Raw genomic sequence first — 18,936 nt, 5'->3', positions numbered from 1 at the left:
GGGTTTCCCCAGCCACTTTGGGCGGCTTCCAATGGAAGGTTAAAAATACATTGAAACATCAGTCATTAAAAACTTCCCTAAACAGATTACGTGATTTAAAGCCAGTACACAATAATAAATACACGCAGGGCAAGCAATAAACTGAAAAAGCTCCACTTTTCTTTTTTACCTGCAGGTGGAAAGAGAAGATGCAAAAGATCCCCTACGTTAGTCACCCCCAGCCTGGTGCCCTTCAGATGTTTTGGGTTACAATTCCTGTGCTTGCTGCAGCTCAGTCGAGTTGTAGTTTGAAGCATCTAGAGGGCACCAGTTTGGGGAAGCTTCTATAGGCAAACAGCCTTAAGCTTTCTACCTGAGCCACCACTGTCTATGCACTCATTGCAGACTCTTAAACAACAGAGAAAGAGGCATACAAGATCTGCACATGCCAAGCTGAGTAAAATCAATGTCAGAGTCTAAAAGACAGAACTACTCAAGTGCAAGGTCACTAAACCCTATAGCCCTGAGTCCAAAGAAATCCTACAGGAAAAGGAGAGAAAGAGGTTTCTAACAACATCCAGCAAATGCCCTTGGATGCATTGATACACAAAAGGGAATTCAAACATCAGTGCAGGATGGGATTTCCCTTGAATTGCATATATCAAACATGTTTGTTCAGGAGAAAATATTTGTTATACAAAAGCATGCATGCATAACGACAAATGAAATACTGTTGTGCATAATACACTAAAAACAGTATTCAACAGTGTTTTATTCTTGTGCAAAGTTTGCTCTTGTACTGGTGCCAAGATGTATGTGATCTTTCAGTACTGACTTCATAAATGCTGATTGAAAAGTCAAAATGATGGCCTTATTACTAAGGCTGCAAGGTTTAATAGATTTTAATCAATAGTATTAATTAACTACAGCTTCCAACAGTGAGGCCATATATTAATGGTTTGGGAGGAGATTAGAAAGCACATTTGTTTATATTTTGAAACCATTTTGAGAATGATGTTTCTGATTCAAATTTTAAATCAGTAGCAAAACAAAAATTAGGTGCCACTTTTGCTACAGTTATTCTGGCAACTCTATTCATTCTGTGCTTTATATGGTAAATAATTTGAAAGATTGTTGAAAACTGGCTTTGGCTGCATATAAATATATAGACAATAGGCTACAAAATATATTGTATTGTAATGGGAATTATAATGGTGATATTTAATAGTAAGCAGTATTTTATCTTAGTTGGGGAAACATATACACCTAAATATCATATTTGGTAAGATAATATCACTAGTGAGCTTTTAAAAACAGTCAGAACTTAAAATCATTGTGTAAATGCTCATGTGGGCATCCCAATCCACAACCCAATTAAATTGATTTAGTTGAATGTAAGTTTAAATCCAAGCACTTTCGATTAACAGAGTTATGCACTGGACTGAGAGCACTTGGGGATGCAATACCAATTATTGGATGCTGGTAACTATTTTAGAGCTACTGAGGTTACTACAACTGATAGACAAAGATAAGTAGTAATTAAGCCTTGTTTGAACTGTTGGTATTTATCCCAGTGTTGTATAAAGTGGCTTTGGTGACGTAAATACTCCCACATAAAAAACCAGCATTGTGTCAGTGGAATTATTGAACCTATTCATGTGTCACATGAGCACTTTTTCAATACAACAGTGCAGCTTGCAATATAGCTGTTGCTCAGTGTGGTTTACTGCACTGGAATGGCAAGCTGTGGGTTCGAATTCCCACTTAGCCATAAAGCTGACTGGGTAACACTTGGCCACTCATTCACACTGTCACCCTAATCTACCACTCTTGGATGGGTGGGTTTTTCTTAAATGTGTGCTAATCTCTAGAAATGCAGATGGCCGTGATGAATTTTGTAGTATTTCATGGTTGCTATTGCTCCACTCCTACTTACTGACTTCCTTTGTTACTATGGAGTGAAAACATTCACTCCACCTATCCCTCCATGCATCACTGCAGTATTAATCACTAGGAACATAGGAAGCTGACATGTGGGTGTTGTTTAGACATAACACAAATCTATGGTTTATTACAACATGCACAAGGCTCAAACTCAAGCAGTCCTCCCTCTTCAACTCAAGCACAAATGATCGTTTTTGTTTTTATTCGTAACTAATTTCAATTTGGGGCACTGTGGGTGCCTAGGGCTTGCCGATCAGAAGGTCGGCGTTTCGAATCCCCATGACGGGGTGAGCTCCCGTTGTTCAGTCCCAGCTCCTGCCAACCTGTCAAAGTGCAAGTAGATAAATAGGTACCGCTCCGGCGGGAAGGTAAATGACGTTTCTGAGCGCTGCTCTGGTTCGCCAGAAACAGCTTAGTCATGCTGGCCACATGACCCAGAAGCTGTACGCTGGCTCCCTTGGCCAGTAAAGCGAGATAAGCGCCACAACCCCAGGGGCCCCTTTACCTTTAATTTCAACTTAGCATTATGCCTGAACCTGGACAAACTGTGGTTCATTGAGTGAATGTTAAAGCATACTTTATGAAGTTTGTTTGCCTCAATAGATTAATAGCAGTTTAGGGTTCAAATGTAATACTAAACTGGAGTTAATTAGAAAAGGAAGCAAAATCTCGAGGATAAGAGGGAGTTGCTATAGGCTCATTCTCATAACTCTAAATTATGTTTTAGTATTACATCTGAACAAAGCCACTCAACAGAACAGTGGTCCATTTAGCTCAGTATTAGTGATCTCCAGATGCTGTTGGACTACATCTCCCATTATCCCATGCTACTTGAGGCTGATGGGAGCTGTAGTCCAGCAATATCTAGAGAGCACCATGTTGGCTATTCCTAGTCTACACTGACTGTCAGCAACTTTCAAAGGTTAAGACGGGAATCTTTTCCATCCATACCTGTAGATCCCACATACTGAACCTGGGAACTTTTGCATGCAAAGCAGATTTGCTGCCACTTCACTGTAGTCCTCCCCCAACGTGCCCATCCAATGAAAAATAGGGGGGGGGAGTTGGAGAACATTCATGCATTTTACTAACAAAAATAATTGCTATGGAAACCCTAAGGGGGGGGTCCTAGAATTCGGCATCCAAGTTGCTCACTGGGGCAAGATGGCTTGAGCATATTACACTGATCCTGGCCTGACTGCACTGGCTGCCAATTAGCTTCTAGGCTCGATTCAAAGAGCCTAGAAAGCTTTAAATGGTTCAGGATCGCAGTACCTCAAGGACTGCCTCTCCTCATATAAACCAACCCGGACTCTGCGTTCATCATCTGAGGCCCTTCTTTGTGTGCCTCCTCCACATAAAGTCCGGAGGCTGGAGACATGAGAACGGGCCTTTTCCGTAGTTACTCCCCATTTGTGGAATGCTCTCCCCAGGGAGGTTCAGCTGGCACCTTCATTATACACCTTTAGGCGCCAGGCAAAAACGTTCCTCTTCAACCAGGCCTTTGGCTGATTCATATTCTATAGCCTTTTAAATGAGTCTGTGGGAAGAGGGGTTATTGTTTTGTTGTTTTTGTTTTAATTATTTACTTGTGTTTTTATCTTGTACCACCCTGAGATCTTGCAGTGGGGGGTAGAATATAAATTTAATAAATAAAATAAAATAAATAACCAGTCCCTCACAACAAACGAAAAAGCAAACGTTACTTTAAGAAATATCGCAGTTTCTTTTGTGGGGCAACCTCAAATGCACCAAACCACATTATAACAGGCATAGGCAAACTTGGGCCTCCAGATATTGGGAATACAACAGGACCAATGGTCAGGGATGATGGGAGTTGTAGTCCCAAAACATCTGGAGGGCCAAGTTTGCCCATGCCTGATTTATAAGCCTCTTCAGAAAACGCCCTTCTCAGAATAGTCTGGCTGATGTTACTGGGCATGGCTAATTTAGGTTCATTCATTCATTTCAGTGGGTCTACTCTGAGTAGAAATTAATTGGCCATAGCCCCCAAGCATTTAAAGTGTATAAACAGCACTTGAAATTGTGAAACCAAGAAAAGTAAGAAAGACAAGACATCCCTTAGAAGGAAATTCCAACCATAGAACTCTATAGTTCTACATTCCCACACAATGTCAATAATCTCTGATTAGTACTGTGGATGACCATTCAACATGAGAAATGTGGAACAGCCTTCCCACATGTAAAAAGAACCCAACTTCTACCACATATAATAATGTGTGGCAGAAAGAAAATTATGCTCCCTTTGTACTGGTTCCAAAGTAACCACATGGTAGAAAACCTACCATAACCATAGTTGGTTGTCTGCATCACTCAGAATGCCCAGAATCCCAATAGCCATATTTTCATGTAAAAACACTTCTGAACATGTTCTTGGTATAGTTCTCTGGATTTTACCTTTAAAGCTTTACTTCGGTTTTCTAAAGCAGCTTTCGGAATGATAAAAAGCAGCTATTTGGAATGCCACTGCATTCAGGAGGTGGAACTCATCTGTATGGAGCATAAATGGAAGGCCCTATGCATATGTCTCTAGCATAATGTGATTCATGAAACAAACTGTGAAGCATTAACAAGTTTTGTAGCCGGGGGGGGGCTGCATTTGGACACTGTGTGGGCAATATAAACAATGTATAAAGCAATTCAGACATGCAAAGAAATGCAAATGGTTTTCAAAAATCAGCTCCCTCTGAAATGGGGATGCTGTATTGCCCAGGGTGGAATTGGAAGGGGAATAGCCTGAAAATGGCCTTGGCCAACACACTTTATCAGGGGCAGGACATGGTATAGGATAGACCAACAAGTTGTTCCTCCATGCTATGGATTTTAAAGAAGCACCCCTTGCAAAAGTGTACCCACTTACCCACCTACTCTTACTTTTAATAAATAGGTTTTCACTCAAGCCTTACTATGGATCAAAGCTGACTGCTAGAAAACAGGATCAGTTTAAACAGACATTCAAATGAGGCTCTATTTGGTGCTATGCAGTCTGTATCTGGTCACACTTAAGATGGAATCTGAATCTTTTCGGTGCTATGGAGATTTTAGGTTGCTTTTAGTACAGTGATTGCAACCTAATAACTGCGTAGCACCTAACCGAGATTCATTTGAATCTTAAGATTGAGACCAGATACAGATTCCATGCTTGCACTATCAGTTAATGTTCCCCTCCCCTTGTTCTGGAGAATGTGACAGCTTGTGCACTATTTTGTGACATTTTGGTTGGCCTAAAAAGATATTGTCTTAATATGGATTTTGATTCTTTTTTTCCTTGTGGGCCAACACAGCTACCTTTTGCAGAACAGAGTTGTTTAATTTTATCAGATAGAAGTAAGGTGCTGAATAGAATGATAGGAACAACAAAATTCTTGTATTACAATCTGCATCACTATCGTGCTGTTTTTCCTACTCCACAGAGCTGTCAAGTATTACATAGTCAATTAAATAGCAGCATGATAATGGAACGTAAGTTGCCCTATAATAGCCACAAGACCTCCAAGGCTTATATTGGTCCCACAGCTATATAGGTTGCTTTCATCTACCACATCATATTAGGGACATCTCGATTAATCTTCCTGATAATTTTAGACACATCTGTGTGTCATTCCTCTACTGTTTTCACCTGGTAAGAGCAAATAACAGCTGTCATGAACTGAGAAAAAACTGAAAGGTCAGAATATGTTGCTAATATTCTCTTTATCCACTTGTTTCCCCCTAATAATCTGTTAATTGATTTCTGAAAATAGATGCTCTCATGGCTAAAGTCAAAGCAGACAGTATTACTTCAGCAGAACAATAAACGATGCATTTACTTTTTATACATAGATGTTAAATCTGTGAATAAATTAGTAATGACTAACTTAAATCCATTTATTTCAATGGGTCTACTCTGAGCATGACTTAGTCAAACACCACTCCAAGTGTTTAAATTGAGAGGAAGAGTAAGTTGCTGTTGAGGGTTCCTATGAATTTCTTTATTGAAACAAGATCTTAAGATCTTTCACTTGTGTGATGTCTATTTCATTTCAATATTTCATTAGTTTCCAACCGTGTCTGTTCCCTGATTAATTTATGCTGCAGCTTTGGCATTTGGTGCAGCCCCTAATGATAATATACATATGTCCTGATTTACAGCATTTTTACCTTAACTCAGTCGTATAAATGAGTGCTTTGGAAATTACCTTGCTGATTGACTATAGACTTTCTGGTAATATCTGGTGGAAATCCTTAAATTTTCGAATATGACATAAGGTATGTCTAACTCAATAGCAACAAATCATGGCTTAAGGAGGACACGCACTGATCTCTGTGAGTGAAGGAAGAGCTAATTGGGAGTTAGTTTCAGTGTGATTATCAGCTTGTTTATGATAAGGGAGTAGTTTTTTGAATGGCACTGTAAATTCATCATTGATTGTGGTGTTAAAACAGAGTTTGTTTTTTTCTTATTTTGCTTGGTTGTGGGGATCTGTTTTTTTAAAGCAGATGACAGTGTCATGCTAGGATATGCTTAAGTCTCAAGAAACAGAACCAATTGCATCAGCCTGTTTTCAAATCTCACCTTTTCTTATGTCAGAAAGCATATGTTTCAAATGTTTACTGTTAGGAGAATGAACATTAGTAATTGTATCCCTGTCGTTAGGAACTTTAGACTGAATTGTGTCTATACTGCTGGAACGGACCAAGCTACAGAAACAGACATTTGCACATCCTGTTCATGATTATAGGCCATAAGGACCCAAAGATGGCATAGGCATTTGTGGACCATCTGAGTTCTTAGTCAGAAAAGGGGGGGAGAGAAAAGGGAGATAGAAAGGAAAAGAAAAGAAAAAGAATAACGTGAGCTGACTGTCGTGGGTCATGTTTTTTAATCCAGAGTATTGGACATGTAACACAGCAACAAGAGCTGATCATTTTGTTTAATCACCTTTTGGATCTTTGCCAGATGGTCTCTATTGAGAGCGCTGCAAACAGAGAGAGATGAACTGCGTCTAACATGCCACTAGAGCTTTCCCGTAAATGTCTGAGAACTGAATCCAACAAGAATTTAGTCTCGGAGCAGAAAGGGATACATTTAAAAACTATGTGCATTAACTATACTTTTCCCCATAGAATCCTCACTTGGCATGAATAATTTACCCACTCTTATGCTAATGGGATCATGAAAGTATCCCTCTGTCTTTAGTGCAGCTATTCTCAGCTTTCAGTAATTACCCCACCCAGTGAAAATAACATGGCTTCTGCATTTGAACGTCCTACTACTAATACCTGGCAATTAGAAAATCATGGTTGACAGTGGAGCAGTCCAAAAAGTGGACAGAGCCCAAGTAGCCTGAGGGAAGGGTCTTTTTTTCTTGGGGGGAGGGGGGGTTCCATTGTCAACATTTCTTTAGTTGCCTAGGATCAACATAATAAAAAAACTTCTCTCTGTCTCTGTGTCTGTCTCTCAATAGAACATTTCACAATTTATTAACAATTAATTTTATTAGGGGAGAAAGCTATAACTACAAGAGTTTGATGATTCTGTTAGCAAAATTTAAGATTTTAAAAATCTGCATAGCCTTCTTAAATATTGTAAATGGGTATTCAAACTTGCTAACTTTGTAGTTTGAAAATCAAATGAAGACTACCCTTGCATTGGAGTGGGGTTTAAGGTTAAAAAATAGTCCATTATAAAGGCCTAGTCTTTGACCTCTATCCACAACACTACATACTAGGTAGTTCACTGTGTAAAAATTATCAGGCTGAAACATCTGGGAAAGAAAGCTATGAAACAGCAGGGAACGTGGCTGGTTTATTGTTTATCTTTTGTTTATGAGGCAGTATTCAAGTTTAATTACTACTCTAAATTAAACTCTAACAGGCATCAGGAGACATCCCTTTACTCAGGCTAAGTTTTAAAAAATCCAGAGATACCAACACTAGACTTTTCAAATAATTCAATATATATAAGAAGATATTAGTCACACTCTAGCAATTCAGAAAAACATTACCACACCTCCATGTAAAGTTTCAGAATACTGAATTATGGATACATTCCTATTCTAACTGGTATATATATTACTGTAATTAGACAAGTGCAAAAGTGTCAAATAGTTTTGGACACATGGGGCAGATTAAACATGTCAGAAGATGCGCCTTGTATTTAAAAACAAAAATGCATGTGATAACACCAAAGATCCTACTAATTGCCCTCTCTTTGCTAATATTGTTCAATTATTTCCTTTGAGAAGCCATGTGGAGAAGCCAGGGGGAAAGAAAGTTCTTTGTGTCCTTTATACTAACAGTAAGCGACCAGTTTAGGATGAACTTAGCTGTAGGAAAAATACAAAGTTTAAAAGCAACTTGCAAAAGATTATTCCAGATGGCATCTGTCATATCGTATTTAAAGGGGCGGGGGTTGTGTGTATGTTTTTAAGCAAAACTCCCACTACTATGAAAACATTTCATTTCATAGAGAGATTTCATAGGCTGCATTAGAACACAACATATTTAGAACACATAGTCACTATAAAATAATAACTTGGAATGATTTTCAAAATATATTTTATGTTATATTATTTTAAAGAACCCATCATTTGCAAGGGTGGGTGGAAACTAATGGAGTAAGATGTAAGTCTTAAAATGTATTATAATATTTTAAGAGCTCACTCACCTCTAAGCTTTAAATTCAATAAAAGATGAGAATCTGCAGTTTTCACCAGTATAATGACTAGAAAACTGTACAATAAATAAAAGAGATTTACTATGAAATTGTAGCCCCGTTGACTGGTGTGGTTAATAGAAAGGGACATAATACAATCACAAAAATATTTTTTTTTAATCCAGCAGGTATTTTTTTTCAATATAGGAGGGTAAAAAGCAAAGGGAGATGGGTGGATAATAAACTGTTAGCTTCTTTAGCTCAGTTTGATCTGGCTGTTTAATGGTTAATACACATGCATTGTGTGTAGTGTGAGCTCAGCAGTTACTGGGCCAACTGTCTCAGTATTTCTGGGAATTCTGCCTATTCACAGTGCAGAGATGGTTCAATTGCTGCAAAATGTACAAAATGAATTTTACAAAAATGAATTGCAAGGGAAGCCCCATTACAATGATTTTACAGCAAAGATGTCAACATCAATTTTTCTCTCATGCATAACTAATGATTAAAACAGCATATTCCATTTGCTTAAGACAATTTATTTCATATTGGCACATCAAAAAATATTGAAATAAAGTCATCCCTGTCCTTTTTTATTCATTCCTGCTGAACCCACACTATTGTTAAAACTAGAATAATAATAATAATAACAACAATAAAACAAGCTTGGCAAGTAATGCTTAAACCAAAGGTTTCATCAATATCCTTCAATTTGTCAACATCTCAATGACAGCAACAGGAGGGAAGTGCATGTTTTTGTGTGTGCTTTAAAACATGGGGAGGCCTTTCTCTTAAAATAGCTCCCATCCACCATGCTAACAGAGATTATTCTTGCACATCATTGATAAGCAAAGATCTAAAAACTTAAACAGGAGAAATGAATTTACAAAACCTGCTTAACTGCTGTATCTAATCCTGCTGAAAAATAAGACATTTGGCCTGATGTAGCAAAAGTGTTCTGCGTGCAGAAGGAGGTTTTCTGCAATGGATCTCCTTGCTGGCTGAGGTGTGCGCCCACAAAAGGCTTCTGTGTTGATGAAGCACCTAGACCAAGGCACCCAGTGCCAGTTGCTGGCTGAGCTCCATACATGCATCCACTAATATGGTGGCAGCAGTATCAGCTTTGAAAGGACTATCATCTGTTTTGTGAGGGAAAAGAACTGTATCCAATCCTGCTTCCCTGTCTCCTACATACACACCCAGCATGGCCAACAAGTGATCAGCCCGATCACACCTGACCATCCTGATGATTTAAGTAGAATGAAAATTTGTAGAACTCCTTTAAATCATATTGCATATTGTTAATGGGAAAATTTAATTAGAATTCATGTAGCTACCACCAAACATTTATTCTTAAGTCATTTTGACTCAGTAAACTGCTCTGAGGTTTCGCTAAAATTGAGCGGTAGATATGTTAAATAAAAATACATCAACTTTTTGGCCTCCACTTTCGTTCAACAAAACTTCCATTTTCCATCAAGAAAACTCTAGCTGTTCTGAATGGGAAAGTAAAAGAGCTTGAACATATATGTTAGAGCTTTACATGTGCCCAATTTGCATAACAGTATTAAGTTTCTGATTTTTTAAAAAGTGAATATAAAAAAATCTGTAAAATTTTAAGGTGGCTGTTGTTTGGATTCCTCCTCCCCCCCCCACTGTATCAGTATTGACTCCCGCACCAGATTTGAACAATTCTCATTATATGCCCACTGTGTTAATGCTGCTTGCATGATCAAGAAAAGAAAATTTCTATTAAATTTTTTAATGCCAATTCCATTTTTAAAATTAACACAACTCAACTTTTTTCAGTATAAATTAGCTCAAATATGTAGCATAGGATAAACATGTGTGATTTCATTGAATATATGTGCTGACTTTGCCCTGGAACAATTAATGAATTTTTCGCATAGAAAACTACATCAGAATATAAAAAAAAGTATTTCAAAGGCGGTTTTAGATATTCACTGATACAAATGTGTGGTTATAACCCTTTCACACACTAACCTCTCCTTAATAACACAAGTATGCTTATTCAGGGTGATCAGAAATTAGCTGCTTTAATTTTCAGATCAAATTTTCTTCTGCTTTAAGGTTCATGCTCCCAAGTCTAAGCCAATGGGACAGGTGTCAGGGACATTTCCATGGATAAGGAAAATCATGAGAGTGAATCTCATAATTCTCCAAGGTTCCTAGGGTTGTATCCAGCGCTGTGTCAATAATTTTATGCTTGTGCAACAGAATTCCCCCCCTCTCCTCCCTGTGTGCACCCCCAAAATTTGTTCCAGATTTTGAGGGTGTGTAGGGGGTTGCAAGGGGCAAGAGAAGGAGAGGAAGTTTCATTGTGCACACAAATGTACATTACAAAATGGAACTGCAGCTTTTGATACATCCAAGCGTAAGAGATTCAAATGCATATAATGGGTGAAATGTCTCAGTTGCCAGTCCTCATGGTAACTGATAACTACTACAGTACTTTGATTCATGTGGCTAGTTTCTCCTTTTTTCTTCCTCTGTTCACTTATAATCCTAGCCTTGGATATCTGTACCTGTCCCACATCACTCTTATGCCATAATAAGTTCCACAATACAAGTAATTGTTTTTGCTGTAAGAGACTAACCTGGCTACCTTTCTGGAAATTTATAGAAAAATTGGCTCTTACCTATTTATAGTTGCAGGCAACTACTGGACAGTAAATGTGTGTTAGGGTTTCCTCTATGCATCAAAAGTGATCTAGCAATTTCAGTTGCACTCAGGTGCATAGCTGTCAAGTTTTCCCTTTTCTCGCGAGGAAGCCTATTCAGCATAAGGGCATTTCCCTTTTAAAAAAGGGGGAGAACTAGACAGCTATGCTCAGGTGGCACAGTAATCCATGCCCAGATGTCCATATTGGCTGTACATACTTAAACCAACTTTTGCATATGACTTTCCATTGCAGAATCAGGTTAACTCCTTGCTTTGCCAATATGTACAAGCTCTGTGTGCATTGCTTCAAGGCTGATGCCTTCTGTTGCAGAACACAAGGAGAATAACTAGCTACATTTAGATGGATGTTAAAGAGAGAGTTTGTTAAGCCTTTTAAGAGCCAAATGTCTCTTGGGATCAGGCCTTCTGGGTATAAAACTAGCATGATAGGCCATTCATAAAACCCATGTCTCATTAAGTATAAGACAAGTATTCCTTGGTGGTTTTGTATAGGCCACATGGTTTAAAATGTTAAATGTTTGTAGGATTATACATGGAAAGTATAATATCAAATTCACTATCTGAAATACCCTATAAAGAGATAATAAAAGATTGAAAAGTCAATGAAAAGTGTATCTGTTACTATGGTTATTGAACATCACAAGTTGTTAGCAGTTTAAAGCAGTGGTTTATCAGTGGTTTTTTTACTTTATTTTATATAGAAGAAGGAAAATGCAGCACTCCAAAAGACACAGAGATCCTTTCTTCCAGACAAATGGCTGGATGATAAAACTGCACATACTTCTAACGTGCTGATTAGAGTTTTACATATATACTTTCTGGCAAAACCCAGAGTCTTCTTTCTCTACTCCCCACCTCTCGGACCCTTTTCTGCTATCTCTCTTGCCATAACTCAGCTAACCCAACAGAACCAGTCAGTTTTAAATTTCAGTTGGGACCCCTGTGACCTGTTAATGAATCTACAGAGAGGAGGAAAAACTCACAGTGTTGAGTTATGCCTAGTGTTGCTAGCTGACTTGGAGTCAGAAATGCTTGAAGCGTTAACGTAATTGCAAGAATGTGAAAAATGAAGCGTTGGGCTCCTGAGCAAAGTGAAAGGTCAAAGCAAGCCTTACACAAAACAAGTCTCTGGAAGATGGCCTCATTACACCATTAAATCGGCTTCTTTCCCTTCTTTCCCTTCTTTTGTAAAATGTTTTAGTGTTTCATTTCTATTAATAGAGTTAGGTAACCCTTCCTGGCTTTAAATACATACATACATTCATACAAACAACAGCAAAAGAATACCAAGAATATCTACTTTTTCTTCTTTGACTGAATATTTTCTGACACAATATGCTTCAGTGAATCTCAGCCACAATTAAGGTAGCAATTGCTTTGGAGCAGTCTGATAATCAAGAATAGTACAAGATATAGTACAGTTTGGTTTTCTCTTGTACAACCAAGATGACATGCTAAAAACAACACTGAGCCCAGCTAATATAATTAGGATTATCTTTCACTGAACACTGCCCAAAGGGTTTAACTCTTTCAATGCCAGAGTTTCAACTCGATAACTTTTTTCTTTTTCTTTTTTACTTCATCAGTCCTTTTTAATGCTATCATGGTGCTAGCCCTTCTCCCGGCTGTAAAATCCCGTTCTTCTTCTTAGAGTGTTATGGATCAAAGCCTGTAGGTTTACCCACTCTAGAAAGAACAATAATTTAGGCAGCAGTCTTTGATGCACTCTGCAACAAGACGATCTAAAGCCAAGTATGAACAGTGCTGAAGTAGAAATGTAGGAGGACCAACCCTTTCAAAGTTTTCCCACTTTTATCTTCCATTAGCCAACCCTCGGCAGAAGGCTGATTCAGCAAACATAAATGTTACTGGCTTCTCTTCCTCGCATTCCATTAAGTTGTTATAATGGGAATACAACAAAAAATTATTTTGCTAAGCTTGTATACGGCGCTATTTTTTCCAGAAAAAGAGGTGACAGAACTCACCATGAATGTCCCACTTGTTTTCTTATAATGGCAATGGTGCCCACCTGAGAAGTGCTGGTGAGTTCTGGCTGAAAAAAATCTCTCCTCATATATAAAGATTGAGATGAAGAAGTGAAAGATAGAAAATAACTTAGAGCCTACAGTGAAAGAGATGAAGTGAGAGCATCCAGGGATGTGGGTGTGTGGGTTTGTAAGAGAGGAAGAAAATATTCAGATATTATTCTTCTGTGTTTGCAGCTTTAAGACACACACACTGAAGCTGGAAAACAGTGCCTGAAAATTCACATCTTTGCAATGCAACAGCAGTCAGAATTCTTTTTACACATGCTGGCAAGCCTCTTCAAAACTAGTGTGCAAATCATATGTGTCATGTGAAGTGAAATAATGCTGGGATGAGATAAAGAGACTAAGATGTGGACTACTTACACATGTTCACCAGTGGGATGCTAATGGAATTTTACATATGCCTCCATCTCAGGGAAATTTTTACTGACGTAGTGGCATCCTTAAGGGACCAGCAGCTATGGAAAACTTGCTACTATGGAACAAGGTTAGGGAAGCAGATGGTAGCATGAGAGGAGTACATTGCTGATGGAAAAACACAAAATATACACAGAGCTAAGAATGAAGAAACCCAGTTCTTTAATTCCCATGTTAAACAGATGAGCAGGGAAACAATAAGAAAGGACAAGTAGTTCTTGCATGCCTACAAGATTGTGTTCAAGGAAATCATAATCCTAGACAGGAACAATATCAATACACCTCCCTTCACAACACAGCCTAAAGTTGGGCTGACGGGCTCAGGGATAGGAGGGAGGATTTGAAAGTATAGCCTAGAAGTATCAACTTCCCCAGGCTCCCATATTGTCTCAAAAGATTCACTTCAGTTGCTCAGGGGAATATTTCCTGCGGGTTTTTCAGATATTGCACCCTCCAAAGGAAATGATAAAGGCAAACACAACAGAAGGGTTCTTTCAGAGTTTTCATTCTCTTGCTGGCATTTCCTGAGAAGGGAAGGAGATTGTGACCAGCAAGGCTTTTGCATAGACTCCTGCCCAAGCACAGTGTGAGTGCCAACTTATGGGGTGCAAACTGTTCACCAGAATGTGAGTACACACTTGGGAAACAAGCCTTTCAGAACAATGTGTGTCAGACATATAGAAAATATTGGTCTACTAAATGAAGCAGTAGTGAAGGTGATTTACTGATCAAGAAAAAGCACACGGATTGGCTAAAGAATCGGTTTGTGAACATAATGTAAATATTGTTGAGCTATCTATGAGTCTAACCTTTGAGGCCTGTGACAGCTGCCCAGAGTGGTTGGGGAAATCCAACCAGATGCACAGGGTATAAATAATAAAATTATTTATTTATTTATTTATTTATTATTATTATTATTATTTTAAAGAGACAACATCAAGTTCTCCAATCTACTTCTGAGCAGTAGATATTTCCTATCTTTACAGTTTCCTGGTCCCTATGTACCATAACACATCATGGAATTAATGTATGTGCCTTTCTGTGGAAGGATATATATTCATGACTAAGAATTGAAGGGATCCACATTGCTACGGCTATGAAGATGCACAGGTTTAGTGTGCACTGCACCAGAATTAAAATCATGTTGACTTTCTAACCCTTGCACAAGGCATGCATTTGTGAAAGATAGTTTTAGTTATTAATGATCACAGAACTGGCTATTTTCATTCTTTCAGGATAGGACTTTATGTTATATGTTTTGTTCACCACTAACTAATTATTAAATAAGAAGATTACATTTTTTACTTTTCTGGTTGCAGGTCTGAAAAGACTTTCAGTAACAAGTATAGGAACTTGTTCAGGCACTTAATCTAGCTGCATCCCAAACTCCATGAAAGTATGAAATAATAATGAAGGAACTAGAAATAAATATCATACATGAACTGGAATCAGAAGAGCCCTTTGAGATTAATTTAAGCGCTTGCCCACAGCCCATAAGCTTCTTATTTCCCACTCCATGGCAGGAAGGTTTTTTGTGAGGCTGAACTTTGTTTCTGGCACAGATTTTGAAGCTATGTAGGAGCCTACTGTTGGAAGGAGAGGGTTCAGAAGCCCCCTCTATACATGTAAACTGGAACACAAAGTTCTTTGGACCAGTTCTTTGTGTTTATATCCCACTTTCCCTACCAGCAACCCCTTGTTGTGAAATGAAATCTGGGACCTGGCTTCAAAGTGTAGCACAATGGATGACCCAGAAGAATGCCAAAATAATATGCAGTGTTCCAGACCACCAGCTTCCATATTTCCCAAAAGAAGATGTATGGCAGGCATCCCCAAACTGCGGCCCTCCAGATGTTTTGGCCTACAACTCCCATGATCCCTAGCTAACAGGACCAGTGGTCAGGGAAGATGGGAATTGTAGTCCAAAACATCTGGAGGGCCGAAGTTTGGGGATGCCTGATGTATGGGGACTCAATACTAGTATTTAGGTAGAGGCATAGGCATAGCCTAGATCAGGCATCCCCAAACTTCGGCCCTCCAGATGTTTTGGACTACAATTCTCATCTTCCCCAACCACTGGTCCTGTTAGGTAGGGATAATGGGAGTTGTAAGCCAAAAATCTGGAGGGCTGCAGTTTGGGGATGCCTGGCCTAGATCAAGTAAAACAGCTCCTTGGTCCCCTAAGGGGTCAAAATGGGCTCTGCCCAGGAATCCCACAGAGCATCATATAACACTGGTGTTAAAGGATATACATTGGCTCCCAGTACGTTTCTGAGCACAATTCAAAATGTTGGTTCCAAACTTTAAAGCCCTAAACGGCTTTGGGCCTGTATACCTGAAGGAGTGTCTCTACCTCCATCGTTCAGGCCAGACACCAAGGTCCAGGTCCAAGGGCCTTCTGGCAGTTCCCTCACTGCGAGAAGTGAGGTTACAGGGAAACAGGCAGAGGGCCTTCTCGATAGTCGTACCCATGCTGTGGAATGCCCTCCCATCAGATGTCAAGGAAATAAACAACTACAGTATTTGACTTTTAGAAGACATCTGAAGGCAGCCCCGTTTTGGGAAGTTTTTAATGTTGATGTTTTATCGTGTTTTTAATATTCTGTTGGGAGCTGCCCAGAGTGGTTAGGGCAACCCAGTCTGATGGGCAGCATACAAATAATATTACTACCTACTACTGCTACTCAGGGTACAAGTCTACAGCACAAATAAGCTTACTGCACTTTTAAGTCTTCATTAAAACAATGGAATTATACTTCATGCTAGGGTGCCTACACAGGAACTTTCCATGCATTATATAGCAGCAAACACATGTTTTGCCATTGAATAAACACTCAGAAGGCAGCTGTACCAGACTTAGCTCTCTTATACGTACACTTTAACAACAAATAAGTTTGCAAACATGTTTTTGTCATATTCACATATTATATTTTTATGCACACATTCTTAAAAAACAAAAATCTTACCCGTATAGCAAAAAGAAATAAAGAAATATTATGGCTATGCAACAGAATGCCACCTCCCTCTTCTCTCCCCATGTACCCCATGCTCCCCAAATCTGTTCTGGTGCTTCTCCCAACCCTCTGGAACAGATTTGGAAAAGACATGGGGTACATGTGCGGAAAGGAGTGGGGGAAAGTTCTGTTGTGGAAGCACAAGGTCTTACAATAACAGACCAAGTGCACTGGACACCAAAAGAATCTCATTTCAACCATACAGTGGTACCGCGACTTAGGAACAACTCGACAACCGGATTTTTTCGACTTACGAATGGGGCAAATGGCCGCACGCTTACAAATTTCTCGACATCTGAACGGAAACCACGGCGGTTTTAGATAGGGCTTTTTCGACTTGCAAATTTTTAGATGGGGTTGATTCGACTTACGAATTTTTCTGTTTCCAATGCATTCGTTCCTATGGGAAATCGCGTTTCCAATGGCGCTTTTCGACTTACGAATTTTTCGACCTATGAATTTTTCGACCTACGAATTTTTCAACCTACAAAGGTTCCTTCAGAATGGATTAAATTCGTAAATTGAGGCACCACTGTACTTAGGGAGGAACTGCACAAGAGTTGGGAGTTTCAGGAGGATAGGAACCTGTTTATACAAAAGTCTTCATCAACCTGATGCCCTCCAGAATACTTCACCTATATGCATTAGGATTCTAACTCATTTACGCATTAGCAAAATAGAGGAAATGCAGAATCAAAAAAAGAGGATGCAGCTTTGAATAAAATCTACATATATATGCTAATATATATGTTTACATGCAAACTTAGAAATAACTGCTATAATTTAATAGAAATACAATGCATCTAATCATGGTGGGGAAGACTGTGACCAGGTCAGCTTTGTGCCTGCTCAGTCTGTTGTCCAGGTGCTAACATTTCCCTTCCTGTGGTTCTTTATATTAGACTGGACAGCCCTTGAAGTAGGACACAGGGTCATGCTACTTCCTGCAGTGCTCTTTGTACCAAAAAAGATGTTATGCGTTCCATCCATGGAACTCCCACCCTATGTGTAGTTAATCTCTGTGAACTTTCCCACAATTGTGCCCCAGCTCTTCAACGGAGAGGTAAATAAGCACAGAACATGTAGTAGTTGTACTGAAGGAGCACTTATTCCTAAAGAAGCCAGCAGAGCTATTAATCTTATGTAATGATCATGGAGTTTGCTGCCATTAGAAAAATATGCATAAATCAATCATAAGCTTGTCCCTTACAACCAGTCATGAACTACCTATATTACCTTCAGTAAAAGCATCTGAAATCTGAATCTTTTGAATAAAGGATTAATCACAGTTGTACTCATATAAGGGACAACCGTGCCTCATCTCCAAACCTCTGAGATTTTGGTCTTCATAGGCCAGTGCAACCGTCTTCCCTATTATTCTTGATTTAAGAAAATCTACAGCACTTTAAAATGAGACAGTAAGGATAAAAACTGTTTTGTAATATAATATAAATGTATGTCAAAACTGGAAGGCTGTGGAAAACTCATTTTAAAATGTTTACATCAAAAGCAGTTACTCCTCAGGTCTCAGTCTGAAGTTTAATGAACTTTGGGGGGGGGGGCGGAATACCCAGTTATGCAGAATGAGTGGCACTGGATTCAATGGGATTAACAGCCCTATCTTAATTGTGCTCCCTTGAAATTAAATTCTACTGATCAGGGAGTAGCATACAATTGATTTTAGTAAAATTTGCTTCAAGCTAATATGTTTAATTCTAGGTTGTAAATATTGCGTACAACTGGACACAACTACTGTTTTGTCTGAATTCTAATGCTGAAATAAAACCCCTTTCCATTTATTTCAACCAGATTTTTTTAATGCAGTGGGATAGATGGCAATCCACAAGCCACTCATGCAGAAGTGTAACTATTAACTTGTGACTACTCTGGAAGAAATTGTGATACGGATTGCAGCCCGGCAATGATTACATGTGATTTTGCTTTTTAGCAAGTTAAGAATTTATGTTTGTTTCTTTTGTGGCTTAAATGCATTTCAACTAGCTATTGAAGCCTCCTTTTAGCTGACAGTACAAATTAAATTTTCTGTTTAGAGACCAGTACGAATTGCTCCATCACAGCTGGGGTGCATGTCTGCCATGATATTTACTTACACCACACAAAAATAAACTGTAGATAACCAAATTTGTAAAGGAATTGGCAGAACTAATCAAT

At 38.8% G+C, this 18,936-nt stretch overlaps 1 protein-coding gene across 6 annotated transcripts in view; it reads right to left on the bottom strand.

Moving 5' to 3' along the window:
• MEIS2 (Meis homeobox 2) overlaps positions 1–18,936 on the bottom strand; it is a 227,198-nt gene that overhangs the window by 189,117 nt on the left and 19,145 nt on the right. The window lies entirely within an intron of this gene.

The sequence above is a fragment of the Zootoca vivipara genome, chromosome 1 (genome assembly GCF_965207765.1).
Source record: "Zootoca vivipara chromosome 1, rZooViv2.hap1.1, whole genome shotgun sequence".
Lineage (NCBI taxonomy): Eukaryota > Metazoa > Chordata > Lepidosauria > Squamata > Lacertidae > Zootoca > Zootoca vivipara.
Note: the sequence above shows the minus strand (reverse complement) of the source record. Positions and strands in the feature narration are given on the sequence as shown.